The following is a 5,815-nucleotide window of genomic DNA, read 5'->3' on the forward strand; positions in this document are numbered from 1 at the left end:
GAATGTGAAAATAAAAATTCAATTTCCAGAATAAGTGCTGAGGTCAGTACAATTTTATGCCAATATCTTATTTTCTCTCTATCTGTGATGCCAACCAGGGAGACTTGAATTTAGGGTGATGACCCTTGAGGCAGAGCAACACCTCTATTGTCAATGAACCATCTTACTATGTTCACTGACCTCCAGTTAGGCAAGAAGGCAGACTATGATGTTTCAAAAGTCATCCACAAGACTCGAGACATGATGAGGTTTTCTTCTTAGTCTGACTTCCCACTTTGTAAACCTACTAGCCAGTTGGGATTTCACTGTGTAAGACCTCTCAGGAAGGGAAAGGAACCAGGGTGACCAAGCCTAACAAGAAGTCCAGCAGAGTGGCAGGCTGGCTGAGGCAGGCAGCAGCAGGGGCTGGAGCAGAGTGTGTATAAGTTTCTGTGGGCAGCTGTAACAAAGCATTGCAAGCTCAGTGACTTAAAACCACAGAAATTTATCCTCTCTGGACTTCTGGAGGCTGGAAGCCCAGAATCAAGGTGTTGGTAGGGCTGCTCTCTCCGAAGGCTCTACGAGACGGTCCTTCTTTGCTTCTTCCTACCCCTGGCATTGCTGGCAATCCTTGGCACCGCTCGGATCCTTGGTAGATGTATCAATGCAATCTGCACCTCTCACATCACTCGGTGGCCTCCCTGGGTGGCTCTGTGATCTATTCTTTCTTTCTTTCTTCTTTTTTTTATTGAAGTACACTTGATGTATAATGTTGGGTTAGTTTCAGTACAGTAGGTCCTTGTGATCTCTTCTTGTAAGTACACCAGTCACTGGATCAGGCCTGCCCAATCCAGTATGGCCTCATCTTGACTATTTTCAAGACCCTATTTTCAAATAAGGTCACATTCACAGGTCCTGGGGGTTAAGACTCCAATTCATCTTCTACTCACATAGAATACTTCAACTCACAACAGAGCACTATTTCTATCTTCCAAGTTTGTCAGCCATGGAACCTGCTGAAATGATTCAAAAGCTAGGACACAACTAACAGTGACTGAAGGGAGGAGGCTGGTGAGAAGGTGAACTTGTGAGCATTTCCAAAAATGGGGCAGCAGAGGCCTTGAGTGCCCACTCAGTTCTTAATCTCTTCCCCCAGCCCTGGTGGAGGCACAGCTTCATAACATCTGAAGTGTAGGATACTCTTCTAGCCTTAATCTAACCCATCACTTCAAAATTAACGCTGGCAAATTGACTCCATCATCATTTATAAGATAGAGTTTCACATGATGGTTAACATCCCCTTTCAAGATAGATGTGCATGTAATTCATTCCAGTTTTTAAGAGACATCTCCCAGAATTCTGCTCAGATTTATTGTCAAATAACCATTCCAAATAATTGAATCTGATGCTGACTCTGGCCTGGTGGGGACAGTTGCCACCAGCACTGAGCTCTGGCATCGATTTGTGACTTCCCAGCAGGAGAACCCCAGGGTGGAAGCCCACAGGCCTAATTGCCCTCTTCGATTAATATTTAATAGAATGGCTGCCCCCACCCATCCTGCCAGCCTGGATCAGTGCCACAAGCCAATGCTTGGCCTTGCCATGCACAAGGGCAGTGAGGAAGACTTGGCAAAATTTTAATTAACTGAGATAAATAAACTTACAGAAGAAGCGTGAGTCCATTAGCTGGCACCATCACCCAGAGAGAAAAAAGCCTCACTAATCACACACCACAGCAGGTCAAAAGACCCGCAGACCAGCAGCATCCATTTACTTTCAAATTAAAAACCATTTTTTCAAAACGAATATGCGTGGGGATCTCTGTCATATTATTTCTCCTGAAAAGCAGGAAAGCTGGGGTATTAATGAGCAACTGTTTTCAATATTTCAGCCCAGGAAAGCTGAAAACATGAGTGCAGGATAACAGGCTGGAAGGCCCTTCCCTTGGAGGGGAGAGAGAGGGGAGTTGTTCCAGGAGCCAAGCAAAGGCAATCAGAAATTGAGGATCCCACTCCGAGGGAAAACACAAGCAACCCAGTCAGACCAGACTGGATCCGCTGAATTCAGATGTGGCAGAAGATCAGGTGTGGCAGAGGTATGTTGTTTGCTCAGAGTCGAGGAGTCAGCAAGGTTAGATTTTGGGTAGGCCTGCAATTCACCAACCCTTGGTTTGGATTGCAAGATGAACAAGAGACAGGGCTGGAGCTTCAGTTTACAACATTTTAGAAGGATGATTTTATACAATTTTAGAACCATGTCAGAAAGAGTTACTTCATTTACTCATTATATGCTCATATATTTATCACTTGGTGTGAAACAAGTGCTCTCTGGGTCTGGAGGTTAACGAAGTCTCTGTTCTTATGAAGCTGACGTTCCAGTTGGAGGAAATGAATGACAAAACCAGAAAAGATCATGTGGCAACTAAAGGAAGAGACCTGAGTGGCAAGAAAGAGTCGGCTGTGCCAAGATCTGGAGAGCATTCCAGGGAACAGAAGCGGAAGGTCCCGAAGGAGATGGGAGCTCGGTGTGTGGGAGGAAGGGCCAGTGTTGTCAAACGGTCGAAGCTCAATGAGAAGGGAGATGAGCAGGGCAAGGTAAGGAGATTGGATTTTGTTCCAAGTACAATTATTTATACTTATTTACATGACCACCTGCTGTGAAAAACTGGCTCACTGGGAAGGCCCCTGATGCTGGGAAAGACTGAAGGGCAGGAGGAGAAGGGGATGACAGAGGATGAGATGGGTGGATGGCATTACCGACGTGATGGACATGAGTTTGAGCAAGCTCCAGGAGTTGGTGACGGACAGGGAAGCCTGGCGTGCTGCAGTCCATGGGGTCACAAAGAGTCAGACATGACGGAGCAACTGAACTGAACTGACATGAAAACATGAACTGACATGAAAACAGTGATTCCCACCAGATTACAGACTTCAAGAGAGCAGAGGCTATATCCTATATGCTTTCTCCATACCTAATTTGCATTCTAGGGCATGAACTGCTTGCCTTTTCCTCCTTCCTCTGCTGTTCCCTTTATTCCTTCTTCCCTTTCTCTTCTTCCTCCTTCCCCTTCCCCTTCTGCTGCTGCTTCTTTCCTCCTCCTTCCCCTCCTCCTCCTTCATCCTCCTACTCTTACAAGTATGTAAGATTTCTCTCCCCCATCTCCTACCAACTAAGTTGCAAACTACTTGATGGCTTGAGTCTGGGCCTCCTCTTCTGACCCTCCTGTAGTGTGGTGGGCCAGCATCCAAGATGACCTCCAATGATCCTTGCTTCCCTTCATGGTCCCCTTTCACAATGAGCCAGGGCTGTCCCTGTGTGATGAGTAGGAGGGATAGGGTATGTCATTCAAGGCTAGGCCATAAAAGTCATTGCAGCATCTGACTTGGACTTTTGCTTTCTTGCCTGGAGGAGGCCAGCTGCCACACCATGAGGGCACTCAAGCAGAAACATGGAGAGGCCCACATGGAGAGGAACTGGGTCCCCCTGACAAGAGCTGGCAGCAATTCAATAGTCAGGTGAGTGAGTCTCCTTGGAAGCGGATCCTCCTGCCCCAGCCAGGCCTTCAGATGATCTCAGCTCCAGCTGATGTATGACTGCATCACATGAGATTCCCTGGGCCTGAATTGCCCTACTGAGTCCTTCCCAAGTTCCTGACCAACAGAAACTGTGAGAGAGAATAAATGTGTTTTTTTTTTTTAAGCCGTTAAGCTTTGGGCAGCTTGCCAGGCAGTGTTAGAGAACCAGGTGCAGAGCGTAAAGTCATGCATGAAGTAGTGGGGTGAAAACACAGCTATGAGGAAGTCCCTTTTTCTGTGGCACAGAGGATCAGGGAGCTCTTGAAACAAGTGGAGAGCTAATGCTGTGCCTACGGGAGTCTAAGAGCCAGGTCTGAAAGAAGACCACTGATGAGACCATTCGAGAATAAATTCAGAGGGCAGAATCTGTCAGGTAATATCTCCTGCAAAAAAGACAAGCCAGGAGAGCCAACCAAAATACACCTGCAAGAATCTAGAAGCTGTGGAACCTCCCAAAGTTTGTTGTTTTTGCCACTCTGGTCTGGTTTTACAGGGTGGAAAGCTCTTGGGTGTTTGTTTAGGGTGGCACATCACAAAGAGTCGGGGAGTGGGGAGAGACGGTGCCCCACCCAAAGTTACTTGGAGGCAGCCTCCAGGAAAAGAGGCAAGTGAGTGAGGCCCTGGGACCTGCTGAGGGAATCAAGTTAGGACAGAGCCCTGCTAAGCCTGAGTCGGGTCCCCAGGGCTTAATAGTTGAAAGGCCCCTGAACATGCATATTGCAGGGAGTGAGGATGTTTCATTAACACCATGGGGCACAGGCACGGCTGTTTCCAAAGCTGCCCTCTTCCTTAGACCCTTCTGGCACCTCACAGGTGAAAATGTGGAGTCATCACAGTTAGCTGTGTGAGGCATGTGCCCAGCAAATGATTTCTCCTCCAACAACCCCCTCCTGACACATTTATCTGGCTGCTTATTTGTGTTATTAATTTACATCATTCAATTGAAGTCTGTTGAATTATATAAAAATAAATTTGATCTGGAACTCCCATGTATGACGCCATTGAAAGCAGTGCTGTTGCGGTTAGGCTGGGGAGGGGAGGGGGTGCTGGGCCCTGCCTCCCCCAGGGTCCCCTTGCTTCCCAGGAGACCTAGTGTTCTCAAGATGGTAATTTGAAAGCCGCAGATCAAGGGTATTCTAGAGTCTGCCACGTAGTCTTATCATGATCTGCCATTTGTGATTATTTATGCTGCTCTTTTCTTCCAGGACTGAAAATAAATAGATTAATCTTCCTCAGATCCCATCTCGTCACATGCTTCCATGCTTAACACCTCTGGTGGGCTGTTGCTTCTCCGAAGTTAAAGTGCAGATTGTTTTCTTGGTTTCTTCTCGGCTCCTGGTAACTGAGCTCCCTCTCCAGTCACACTCCCTCTTCACAGTCCCTGTGTGTCCTCCCTCTAGGCCCCCTGTTTGCATCTCCTCCCCCATCCACACGGCACTGCTTAGACCCCATTGCCTGGAGATTTTTCCTCCCCCACTCCCCTCCATCTAGAGATTTCCTTCCTCAGTATTCTGTTAGCAAACACTATCAGGACCAGCTGTTGACCCTTAAATTACTATGGGTCAAGAGTCACAGAATCATGGGGGTGGTCAGGAACCTGAGGGCTGGTCCAGTTCAAGCCCTTATTTCACAGATAAAGAGAATAAAGCCCAAGGGTTGAAGTAAGTTGCTCAAGGTCACACAGCTAATTAGTGCCAAAGTCACACAGAGAGTCCAGTTCTCCAGGCGAGGCTCAATACTGCAGGAGCCTCTTGAAGGCCTAGGCTGTGTTTTCTATTTCTTTGAATTCCCTACATGTAATAATGAATGTGTGTGTTCAATTACATCTGACTCTTTGCGACTCCTTGGACTGTAGCCCACCAGGCTCCTCTGTCCATGGGATTCTCCAGGCAAGAATACTGGAGTGGCTTGCCATTTCCTCCTCCAGGGGATCTTCCCGACCCAGGGATCGAACCTGGGTCTCCTGAGTCTCCTGTGTTGGCAGGCAGATTCTTTACCACTGAGCCACCTGGGAAGTAGTAGGTGTTCAGCTAGTCTTTGTGACACTGTTGATTGGTGGTCAAGAATGCCTCTTCACCTTCCCAGTTAATCAGAAGCCAGCACTGAGGATGAAGGTTTAGTGGTCGCAAGTGCAGAAGAGAGTGTTTGTTACCCAAACTATAAGTGCCTTCATCCAGAGGGCATGCATAAAAGAAGGGCAAAGAAGTGTCCCTGACCCTGAAACTGCATTTCTCTGAATGCTAACCTCCTGGTCTGTAAAA

General features: G+C 47.4%; 1 long non-coding RNA gene across 1 annotated transcript; it reads left to right on the plus strand.

The window, feature by feature from the left end:
• LOC106501933 lies at nucleotides 1,877–3,486 on the plus strand. The gene is made up of 3 exons (XR_001295449.2): nucleotides 1,877–2,074; nucleotides 2,346–2,573; nucleotides 3,388–3,486. It is a non-coding gene; the product is annotated as an uncharacterized LOC106501933 (long non-coding RNA).

Source organism: Capra hircus, chromosome 3 (assembly GCF_001704415.2).
Source record: "Capra hircus breed San Clemente chromosome 3, ASM170441v1, whole genome shotgun sequence".
NCBI classification, from domain to species: domain Eukaryota; kingdom Metazoa; phylum Chordata; class Mammalia; order Artiodactyla; family Bovidae; genus Capra; species Capra hircus.